The sequence below is a fragment of the Delphinapterus leucas genome, chromosome 1 (assembly GCF_059928025.1).
Source record: "Delphinapterus leucas isolate spDelLeu-1000000601 "Yukka" chromosome 1, BTC_Dleu_Yukka2, whole genome shotgun sequence".
NCBI classification, from domain to species: Eukaryota; Metazoa; Chordata; class Mammalia; order Artiodactyla; family Monodontidae; genus Delphinapterus; species Delphinapterus leucas.
Window position 1 is genome coordinate 38448644 of NC_143129.1, and position 12574 is coordinate 38461217.

A 12574-nucleotide genomic window follows, 5' to 3' on the forward strand; every position below is an offset into this window, starting at 1 on the left:
GGGGCATGGAGGTGGGGTGGGCAAGTTCAGCCATGGGGGAGGAGGCATGAGAGGGCAGAGGACAAGGGAGGGAAAGAGGGGGAGCACCTCCTGTCCAACCCCCAGGGTGGAGCAGGCATGAGGTCAGAGGTCCCAGGCTGACCTGAAAGGCTTAGGAAGCTGCAGGGTAAGTGGACATAATGAGAGAGAAGAGTGTTCCTTATCTGGCCCTTCACCCTCTTCCCCCATCCTCAGCTGTCCTCTACCTAGCCCTAAATCCAAGGCATTTGAGCTGTTCCAGCAGCTGTGCCAGTCCTTTGGCTGGGTCAGGGCCTGGGCAGGTGTGGGAGGAGCAGCTGTCACCCCTCCCTTTGCAGACAAGGGTAGGAGCAAAAGGAGGTGACCAGGTTGGGGACATTTCAAGCACATGACAGGATGTGCCACACTTTTCTGTCCAGAACTCCTACCTGCCTACTGTACCCCTCATCCCACTCCTCTTTAGTTAAGTGATAGAGTAAGAAAGGTAAAAGAACTACGAAAATAATAATAATTAATAACATTTACTGAACACGCTATATGCAGAGTGCTATTGATTTTATGATATATCACTGAATATTCCCAACAACCCGTTATGAAAGTTAAGCCCATTTTATAAGTGAGAAAAATGAGGTTTCTTGGTTATGTGCTCAAAGTCAGACACTAAGAAGGGACAGAAGTGAGATTTGATGCCAAATTTGTCTGACACTACAGACTAAACTCATAATCCTTGAGGAGGATTGAATTAACAAAAATCCAGCGGAAAGCCAGCAGACCCACATCTCCAGAAGGAACAAGAGGTGGGTGGGTCTAAGCTAGCCTTTCTCACTGTCAGAACTGAGAGCTGCTAGATGAGGTGTGGTGAAAAGTAAAGGAAGCTGGAAAATCCTCTTCTCTAGAGATTTCTCTAAATAGGAGCCATCCCATTTCTTTGGGCTGGTTTAGAAGGCTTTGCCTAGAAAAAGGGGAACAAAGTACTTTGGATTGGGTGTCAGGAGAGCTCAGTCTATGCATTCCCTCTGGGTGGGCTCTCCGGAGGAGATGGGCAAAGCCTAGAAAGGTTAGGGGGCATGAGCTCTGTCTGTCTCCCACAGGTCTTGTCCATTCTACCCGGGAGCATCCCACCTGAAGCCTTTCACAGTGCATCTGATGGTCCCCCTAGCCTTGAGCCTCCTCCCAGCCTCAGGAACCCAGCCCAGAGCCGGCCCAGGGAGGGAGCCTCTGCTGCTGGAGTGGAAGCTGGCCCTTCCAAGATCCTCACCCCATACCCAGGCTTCCGGCAGCCAGCAGGGGGACCCTGAGCCCCAGGCAACAGCCCTGAGCTGGGTGGCTTCTTCTGGCTCTGGATCCCTTCTCTGAGCATATCCACACACCTCCCTGCAACACAGTTTCCTGCTCTGGAAAAAGGGAAAGTAATTATACTTACTTCACCAGCAATGCTGTGAGTTAAATGAGTTCTAAATAAACAAGAGAGCATTGCTAGACCTCTTCTTGTTGTAGTCTTGTACTGTATTATTCTGAAAATTCAGCATTCAATAAATGCTTCTTGAGCTCTACTGTGTGCCAGGAGTGATTTTAAGCCTTAGATGGAATCCCTCCAACCCTTGGGCCAGGGACAGTGGTTGAAATAGAAAAGTCCAGCACCTGGAGAGCTCTTCTGATCAGCTGGATGGAGTGGATGGCTCTTAGGTATAGATGGACACCTCTGGCAAGCTCCTGTTTGTTCTCATGGCCTGGAATTTGGGACTTTGGGGTGGGCTCACAGAGGGGCCGGGGAGCCCAGGGCACAGCCTACCTCTCCATCCATCCTGACTTCAGGAAAATATACTTAGCGCAGAGTCTTTTCACACTCCCAGTGCTCTTTGGTGAAAGGGTCTTAGGCTCAGGGCAGAGGGGCAAGGCAGATGTGAATGGAATATTAAGAGCTCTGCTTAAGATCAGGGAATTAGGGCCAGGACAAGACTGGAGCTGAGAGAATGAGCTGAAGCCAGAATAAAGGTCTCCTGTCCATTCTTTTCCCAGAGCTGTTTCCCAGGAATGTTGTCTCCTCAGTGTGATGGGATGAGTGCCTGGTGCTTTGACTCCTGGCTCCTGACTCCTGGCTCTAGCCTTGATTTTTCCTTCTGCCCACTGAGGGAAGGGGAAGCAGAGAATCCTTGCCTTGCACCCTTAGAGGTGATGTTTGAGGGGTCCAGGAAATTGGGCACGAATATTCTGGCCAGGATGGGGTGGGCTGTGCTGGGAGGTGTGAGCTCTCATGGTAGTCACTCCAGGTCTTCCAGCCTGTGGTGGGGTGGCAGATGGATTGCCCAGAGGCGCCCTTTTGGCTGCCATCAAGGGCCAGAGAAGCCAAGAAATTCATAGCAAGTACCCTGTGGGCTGGGGTCAGGAGTTGGGGCTGGGCCAGGGGCCCAGATGAAGAGGAACCGATGCCAAGAGAAGGCTGGTTCTTTAACTGATGTGCAACATGGCAGGGCAGACTGCTGGCTTCGGGTCAGGTGGGGGTGGGGGCAGGGGAGTGGAGGGGCTTTTCGGAGAGACTAGGTTGGGGCAGGAGACCTGGGAGCCTCCCCTCAAGATTTTCTCTCTTCTCTCTGATTCATCTCTTCCTTGCCACTATGTCCCTCCCTCAGGCTGTGAGCATGCTCAGTTCTCCCCATCTAAAACCAACCTCTTTTTGACCCCACTCTCTTGCAGCTAATAGTCCATCTTTTATTCTCTTCCCTGCCAAACCCTTTCAAAGCCTCATCCGTACCCACACCCCCACCTTTTCCTGCCTGCTCCAGTGTTAACCTGTGAGATGGTACTTCTACCCCACTCTTCCCCCTTCTTGTCACAAAATCTTACCGCTTCCCCCTCGTATCATTCACAGCTGCTCTCCAGCCCTGAACGCCCCCAGGACACTTCTTCCTGAAATACCTGCTAGCCTGCTCCCCACTTTGGCTGCTCTCCCTCCCTGGTGCTATGGGCACAGCCCTGCTTCTTTCCAACTTCTCTTCTACATTCTCTCCCTGAGTGATCTCATCTCTCCCAGAACACACTTGAGATGACCCAGACATCAAGGGGAGTTCCAGTTGTCCCCTTGGCCATTTCCACAAGCCTGCTGGACCCTGTGCCTGGATGTCGCCATAGGCACATCCCACCAACTGGACGTCCCATCCTTCTCCAGGCCCCACAACCAGCTTCTGCTGCTCCCTATCTCCCTTACAGGCCTCAGCATTTGCCCAGGAGTTCAAGCTTGAAATCCAAGGGTGATCTTTGCCTGGCTGTTCTGCTTGACTGGCCAAGGAGCCCGGGAATCCTATGCGACATCTCTCTTGTTCATCTTCTCTGTTCCCACTGCTTCCTCTTATGTTTGGCTTTTAATCTTCTTTGACCAAGACTGCTGTTACCTCTGACAGGTCTCCCTGCTTTTACCCTCTCCCTCTTCCATCTCACTCTGCAGAGTCTCAGAATGATCTTTCCAGAGCCTCTTTCAGATCCTTCAGTCTCCTGCTCAAAAATCTACAAAGTCTTTCCATCACCAATAGAATAGACCATGATATCTGCGTAGTGATTTACAACCTGAAAAACACTTTCAAATAAACAAAATAGGGAATGTGATTGTCCCTCCTTTATGGGTAAGAGAACTGAGGCCCAGAGAGATGTGGTGAATTGCGGGGGTTCCCTCAGGGCTGAAGTGTGGAGCGGGGACAGGCACCGAGGCCTTCCAGCTTTACTTGGGTGCACCGCCCACTGCAGTCTTCTCAGCCTCCCCTGGGAAGCTTTCAGAAACGTAACCCCTCACTATCACCCATCAGCCCAGCTGGAGGCCAGTGCTCTCGCCAAGCCCCTGGCCTTGCCCAAAACGTACCTCTCTTGCTCAGGCTGTTTGCTCTTGCTGTCTGCCCAGAATACTCTCCTCCATGCCACCAGCCCCTCTGCATAAAAACAGAGCGTCTTCCCCATCTTCCGAGGTCGCTACTAACCCTTGCTGGCCCCATGTGCTCTCTCTTTTGTCTATGGCACTCAGAACACACCCCGGAGCAGACTTGACACTCCAGCCCCTGAGCTTTGAGCTCTTGGATGGCCCCCTTAGAATAGTGTCATCTTCATAGGAGGTCTGTAATAAAAACCAGCTGAGCAAGTAAATGAATGGACAGGGCTGCTGGAGTTTCTCCTCCTCCAGAAACCCCTCGCAGACCAATTGGTTCAGTGGTTCTAATCACCCCCTGACCCTCACACACGCCTCCCTGAGTAAAGCACATCACACCTGGGTCAGTCTCATCTCTGCTGCATGGCTCTCCTTTACCCTCAGCCTTGGTTTCCTCATCTATGATTGGGGTCTAATAACATACCCTTTGCTATTTCCCCGGTGTGTGGTGAGCGTTAAATGAGATGCTGTTATGTGAGGCATAACGTGTGTTTGTGTGAACACTAAGGTGCTGTGCAACTGTGAGGGGGATTAATTATTGCAGAAATGTGTGTCCACCTGTGTATGTTCACAGCCCGCCTCCCTCCCATGTGAGATGGGGAGGGTGTGAAAGCCAAAACCCTCACTCAACCAAGTTCTGAGTTTGAAGCGCTGGTGCTTGAGGGATTCTCTGAGCATGGCTCACCTCCAGACATCTCCCCAGGCACCAGGCTCTGCCTCCCAACTCATGGATGGGTTGGGACAAGTTCGTTGCCTTTCTGGGTCTCAGTTCTCTTATCTATACAATGGACAGGTTGAGTTGAAGCTCAGATTTTCAAATTTTTTTTAAGTTACATGGCTAATAAAATCTTATACCAGCAACCCATATGTCATATAAGTCAAAACAGCTAAAACAGGAGCAGCTCTATGAACCCCTAAAACCTGACCCTCCTTCCCAGCCTTTGGAGGCTCCTTTGCCAAGCCCTGAGGGGATTCTCTGTTTATCGTATCATAGAGATCCTTCTAGCACTGGCGTGAGCTCTTTTCCATGCCTGCTGAAATTCAACGTGAGGAAGTACTCATCAGTGGTGGTGGAAAGACTGAGGTTCGAAGTAGAAAACATCTTCCCCAATCTTCACAGGAGGGACTGTGTTTTGGGGTCGTTTATGCCTTCTGTTCCCCACCTGACTGGGAGGTTTTCTTATCTCTATATCCCCAGTGCTCATCTCACTGTCTGATACAACAAAAGGGGTTCAATAAATGTCTGTTGAATAGAATAGGTGAATGGATTAATGAACGAACGAACAATGAGTTTAAGAAGAAATGAAGGTGACATCCTCAGGACTTAGGAACAGTTCCGTGACTGTCTGGAGGGACTTGGACTAACTGGCCCTGACTTATCCCACGCCCCCCTGACCTCACAAACACACCGATCCACAGGGAATACTCAGCCTGAGTCGACACTACTTCCTACAGACCCAGCATCTCCCCCCATAAGAGCCTCTGATCCTGGAGAAGGGAGAGAGGACGAGGGAGGGAGAAGGAGGCAGAGAGACTTAGATTCCAAATCTGAAGCGGGAAGGGTAGAGGAAAAAAGGAGAGGAAGGGAACTTCAGGGAAGCCGCTGCAGAGGCAGACTTGGCTTGGGGTGGGCCCCGCTGGGGAAAGGCCAGGGGCTACCCTGCCATCCAGAAATCTTTTCCTTCCAAACTGCCTGTCGTTTCCCAGCCCTGCTCTTCTTCCTCCTTCTCCTCGTACACATGCTGCCCAGAACAATGCTGAAAAATAAGGCAAGGACCAAAATAACCTCCTGCTGTTGGGAAGGGGAGAATCCTAAAACCTCATTTACCCACCCGGAGCTGAGCTGAGCCTTGACACCCCCCTTCCCTGCTGGTGTCCTGAGGGGTGACTGGGAGAGCTTCAGCCTCCATGGGCAGGCCCCTTCCTGACTTGGGGTGTCTAGCCCAGTTTGGAGAACTCAAGGAAGGAAGACATGCAGGGCTGCCCCTCAGGAGTTGCTTCCACATCAGCCCTCCCTCTCCCCTATCCACCCTTTCCCCCAGTGCAGAGACTGTAGGTGTGAAGGGTCAGTGGAGAAACCCGGGACAGGGGCCTTGGGAGGACGGAAGCAGGACAAAGAGGTAAGGGGGTAGAGGGGGTGAGAACCAGGCCCTGGGGGTCTTTAGACCCTCTGTGATGTTATCTTGCTCCCAGAACCACATGCCAAATAGGAGCTTTTCACTGGGTACCTTTAAGGACACCCAAACCTGGTACCTGTGGGACTTTAGCATGACTGGCTGCACAGAGCAGATTCCAGAATTTTTCACTCTTCTACTCTTTCCACCCCCAGGACTCCACCTGCTTGGTGCTGCCTACTTGCCTTATTGATAAAATATCTGTGCTAGACACTCCATAAGTCAGCTCATTAAGCCCTCATAACCATGCTATGGGTTGGTTTTCCTACATCAGTTTTATGGATGAGGAAACCAAGGCTGTGATGTTCAAGGTCACATGTCTCCAGAGCATAAGTGGGCCCTGGCCATGGAGAGGGTCATCTAGTCAGGGTGTCCTGGACATACTGTGAAAGCCGGAGTTTTTGGCTCAGTGTAAATTCCAGACACCTTTGTTCCACCTGCTCTGCCTACACCTCTCCACATCATCCTCTTGCCCACTATAGACCTCTGACCCCCTTCTCTACTTCCCCCACCACAAACCGCCCCTCCTCTCAGCCCTGGAATCTGTCCTAGATGCGGTGGCCTGGACTTAGAAGTTTCTAGATGGAAAAGTCAAGTGCCCAAGGGCTCCATCTTGGCATTTTTTCCACCTTGGAACAGACTTACCGGCTGTCAGAGCAGGACAGGATGATAGATGTCAATTGTCTGAGATGACTGATGGATAAACTGAAGCCAGGAGAGGAAAATTAACTTGTCTGGGGCCATGTAGCCAGTGAGTGGCAGAGTATGGTCCAGAAGCCAGCTTCTAGCTCTTCTGACTCTCAATCAAGTGGTCTTTTCACTGCACCAAAGGGACCTGATGCCCAAGAGCATTGTGTTTACCACTAACAACCCCACCCTCTCCCGCCCAGAAGACTCTGAGGAGATGGTGTGCTTTTCCCAGGGCAGCTCTCCAGGACAGGCTCTGACTGAATCAGCTCTGTTCTCAAAGAGGCCAGTCCAATCCCCCAGAAGACCTGACCCTGGAAACAGGCAGGGGGTGGAGGGAGGGAGGGAAGGAGGGAGGGAGGGAAGGAGGGAGGGAGGAGAGAAGGGAAAACTGTTTTGGTTTATTTTACCCAGAGCTGAGGAACAAACACATTACCTACAGGTATTATGCAAATGTATCTACTACATGTCAACAATCCATGGTGAGGTGAGAAGAATTGGGTGTGTGTGTGTGTGTGTGTGTGTGTGTGTGTGTGTCACAGGGGATCTCTGTTGTCTCCAGAGCTGAAGTTGCTGCTGAAGTTTAGATAGGGTGACCCAATCATACACCCCTTGCCCCAAGCCAGGCCTGCCTGGGTCTTTGCAGGTTTTTATGACAGCTAGATGAGTGAAAATTAGGAAGCTAAGTGAAAATTAAGAGAAAGCCTTGAACCAAAAAGAATTTGGGCCAAGTAAAGGGCTGAGAGGCAGGGGCATGTTCACGTGACATGGGGAATAAGCAGACCTTCAGGATGCCATCAGGAGTGTGGAGGAAATCTGTAGGGGAAGTAGAGGGGAAAGCAGGGAGGAGAGTTGACATGTCCCAGTTTCTCCAGCTAGGCTCTAGGGAAAGATTGCAGTTTTGATATTTGAGGCATAGATTCTTTTCTCCCCCTGAAGGTAGAAATGGAAGTTAGCTTTCCCCGTGCTGGGCTTCCTCCTCCCCGAGGAAGATTCAACCCACCCTTACCCTTTTCCTCCCAGCTACTCAGGTTCAAGCCCCACCCTAGGCCTCACTGTGACTCAGCACAGACTCCCAGCAGAAGTTGTGTGTTCACCCTTGTTGACTGAAAAAAATGCACAACGTGACAGTTGTGCATTAAGTTTTATTTGGGGCAAAAGGAGGACCATAGCCTGGAGACAGCTTCTCAGATAGCTCTGAGGAACTGCCCCAAAGAAGTGTGGGAGAGGTCAGTATATATGCGATTTGGGTAAAGGGAGATACGTGCAATCAAGCACACATCTTGGCAGAGGGTTGCTGCTGGTCATAAGGAGCAAATGTCTCCATAAATGATTTTAGTGCTTTTCTAGATATGAGAAAATATAAGAAATTGGGCTCATACAATATTCTCCTGAAAATAACTATCTGAAGGCCTATTCTTCCAGTTTTCCCCAGAACACAGAGTTCCTCATTCCTGATCTCTGCCCTGAACTCCTGGGTGAAGGTCAGAGACTGCAGTGGCTAGTGACCTAATTTTTGTAGAGGCAGATGGCAAATGACAATTTTTAGCTAGCAGGAACCCCTCATGGTCCTAAACTCGACCATAGTTTGGGAGGCATTTTATGACCATTTTGTTCCATGGTGCTAGGAATGCGCATTCCTAGGTCAGGTGAGGATTTCGTTGATAGGCCACTCAATGGGCTATTTTTTTTTCTTTACATCTTTATTGGAGTATAATTGCTTTACAATGGTGTGTTAGTTTCTGCTTTATAACTAGGTGAATCAGCTATGCATAAACATATATCCCCATATCTCTTCCCTCTTGAGTCTCCCTGCCTCCCACTTTCCCTATCCCACCCCTTTAGGTGGTCACAAAGCACCGAGCTGCTCTCCCTGTGCTATGTGGCTGCTTCCCACTAGCTATCTACCTTACGTTTGGTAGTGTATATATGTCCATGCCTCTCTCTCACTTTGTCACAGCTTACCCTTCCCCCTCCCCATGTCCTCAAGTCCATTCTCTAGTAGGTCTGCATCTTTATTCCCATCCTGCCCCTAGGTTCTTCATGACCATTATTTTTTTTTTTAGATTCCATATATATGTGTTAGCATACTGTATTTGTTTTTCTCTTTCTGACTTACTTCACTCTGTATGACAGACTCTAGGTCCATCCACCTCACTACAAATAACTCAATTTCCTTTCTTTTTATGGCTGAGTAATATTCCATTGTATATACGTGCCACATCTTCTTTACCCATTCATCTGTCGATGGGCACTTAGGTTGCTTCCATTTCCTGGCTATTGTAAATAGAGCTGCAATGAACATTGTGGTACATGACTCTTTTTGGATTATGGTTTTTTCAGGGTATATGCCCAGTAGTGGGATTGCTGGGTCCTATGGTAGTTCTATTTTTAGATTTTTAAGGACCCTCCATACTGTTCTCCATAGTAGCTGTATCAATTTACATTCCCACCAACAGTGCAAGAGGGTTCCCTTTTCTCCACACCTCTCCAATGTTTATTGTTTGTGGATTTTTTGATGATGGCCATTCTGACTGGTGTGAGGTGATATCTCATTGTAGTGTTTTTTTTTTTAATTTTATTTATTTATTTTGGCTGTGTCAGGTCTCCGTTTCTGTGCGAGGGCTTTCTCTAGTTGCGGCGAGCAGGGGCCACTCTTCATCGCGGTGCGCGGGCCTCTCACTGTCGCGGCCTCTCTTGTTGCGGAGCACAAGCTCCAGACGTGCAGGCTCAGTAGTTGTGGCTCACAGGCCTAGTTGCTCCACGGCATGTGGGATCTTCCCAGACCAGGGCTCGAACCCATGTCCCCTGCGCTGGCAGGCAGACTCTCAACCACTGCGCCACCAGGGAAGCCCTCATTGTAGTTTTGATTTGCATTTTTCTACTGATTAATGATGTTGAGAATTCTTTCATGTGTTTGTTGGCAATCTGTATGTCTTCTATGGAGTATTGTCTATTTAGGTCTTCTGCCCATTTTTGGATTGGGTTGTTTGTTTTTTTGATATTGAGCTGCATGAGCTGCTTGTAAATTTCGGAGGTTAATACTTTGTCATTTGCTTCATTTGCAAATATTTTCTCCCATTCTGAGGGTTGTCTTTTCATCTTGTTTATGGTTTCCTTTGCTGTGCAAAAGCTTTTAAGTTTCATTAGGTCCTATTTGTTTATTTTTGTTTTTATTTCCATTTCTCTAGGAGGTGGGTCAAAAAGGATCTTGCTGTGATTTATGTCATAGGGTGTTCTGCCTATGTTATCCTCTAAGAGTTTTATAGTGTCTGATCTTACATTTAGGTCTTTAATCCATTTTGAGTTTATTTTTGTGTATGGTGTTAGGGAGTGTTCTAATTTCATTCTTTTACAAGTAGCTGTCCAGTTTCCCAGAACCACGTATTGAAGAGGCTGTCTTCTCTCCATTGTATATTCTTGCCTCCTTTATCAAAAGTAAGGTGACCATATGTGCTTGGGTTTATCTCTGAGCTTTCTAACCTGTTCCATTGATCTATATTTCTGTTTTTGTGCCAGTACCATACTGTCTTGATTACTGTAGCTTTGTAGTATAGTCTGAAGTCTGTCAGGGAGCTTGATTCCTCCAGCTCCATTTTTCATTCTCAAGATTGCTTTGGCTGTTCGGGATCTTTTGTGTTTCCATACAAATTGTGAAATTTTTTGTTCTAGTTCTGTGAGAAATGCCAGTGGTAGTTTGATAGGGATTGCATTGAATCTGTAGATTGCTTTGGGTAGTAGAGTCATTTTCACAACGTTGATTCTTCCAATCCAAGAACATGGTATATGTCCTCATCTGTTTATATCATCTTTAATTTCTTTCATCAGTGTTTTATAGTTTTCTGCATACAGGTCTTTTGTCTCCTTAGGTAGGTTTATTCCTAGGTACTTTTTTCTTTTTGTTGCAATGGTAAATGGGAGTGTTTCCTTAATTTCTCTTTCAGATTTTTCATCATTAGTTTATAGGAATGCAAGAGATTTCTGTGCATTAATTTTGTATCCTGCTGCTTTCAATGTGCTATTACTGGACTAGACCTTATTAATGGTAGCCAAACGTCTCTGGACCACCTGTCTTACTAGTCTGTTACAGTCCAGGAAATGACTCCTTATTGTTGCTTTTTTCCATATTTAGAGTTACACTATTACAATCGTTCATATAGAACTATGTGATTGGTCAACTGCTTCAAGTCGCCTAGTCATCATTTTATCAGAGGCTCAGTCATACATTTGGTAATGCAAGAACAACAATTTTGTAAATCAGGCAAAATACTAATGCCAAGAACTTCCATTAGGTGCACCCCGGTATATCCCCAGTCATCTCAGTCAATTCTGTACCTATCCTTATCTTTAAGGGAAATTATATATTGGTTTTATTCAGAAGGCACCCAACCCAGTTTCCTAGTGTTATTATGCTGGTTATCCTTAATATGGTTCCCAACTTAAGGGGGACCTTAAACTTAAACGATTATAGCCTGGTGTTAGCCATATAAATCCATCCCACAACTGAGGGAGTTTATATTCCTTGGCTGAAATTTTAATTGTTGCTCTGACTGAGCTTGAGTAACTTTAGAAGAAAATTCATATTTATGGTCAGAGTCAGAGTAGGTATTATTAAGTGGCCAGGTGAGGGGATCCCACCTAGTAATACCAGATCAGTAATGACCTGAACAGAGCTATAATTTCTTTCTTCTAGAATAATTCTCTAAGGGCCTTCCAATTAGAGCCTTGGAGTGGAGAAATCCACCAATGTAACCCAGAAATACTGGATATAGGTAATTGGCCATAAACCTAACAATTGGATGAACTTTAACTCTGCATAAGATTGTGATATATAGTTGGTTCATAAGCAAAGGTGTGAGCAATTATCAAAGTAATTGGTATAGAGGCCTGGTCCAGCATCTTGGGTCAGCTCTCTACTTCAGATGTTGTCTTCCTCTTATCCTAGTCTGGTCATTTCTTCTCTGCTTGAGCATTGTTTTAAGGTGATTTTAAGGTCTGAAGTCCTCTCTGTAGGCTGGTTCAGTGCAGGAGCCCTTTCTAAGAGGATATACTAATCCAAGAGTCAATTCTCTTCAGTTTTGCTGTGCACAAGCTACTTAAGAGTACTTGATAAGGGTCCTTCCATCTAGGTTGGAGATAGTCTTTTAAATTATGTCTTTTCCAGTATGTATACTCCCCTGGTTTCAGGTCATGGGGCATCTGATCTTCATCCAAAGATAGATTACTGAGATAAGCTTCAGAAACAAACTTAGAGTGTTTTTTAATAATTCAATGAAACTTTACTATAATATAACATAACAGCAAAGAGCTATGTGTGAAGTCAGTCTTAGGCGGTGAATACAGACCTCAATTAACAAATTTAGAATTTAAAATCCACTGAAACATAATCTTTTTCTCTCTGAAATTACCTTCATTTCTACCAAATACAGCCAAGTTGACTAATTTGTTTGCAAAATAAGTCTGGTTTCAATAAACTTGGTCTAATGACTCATATAATTGGTCATACAGGCTTTTTTAACATTTGGCTTTGCTGTAACTTGTCAGAAAGTTCTTACTATGAGTCTTCTTGAAGAGGAAGCATTTTTGCAGGTACAAGTGTAAAACAATAACTGTCTATGAATGACAAAGACTTAAGAAGGCACAGTTAAAAACCTGATACGATGTCATTGACAAAAAACTTGGTTACTGCTGTGACATACAACATTTTAAGATAATAACTAGAATTATGACTGATAACATTTTACCAGGACATACCATAGTTTTAGAAATTCCATATAATTTCTAG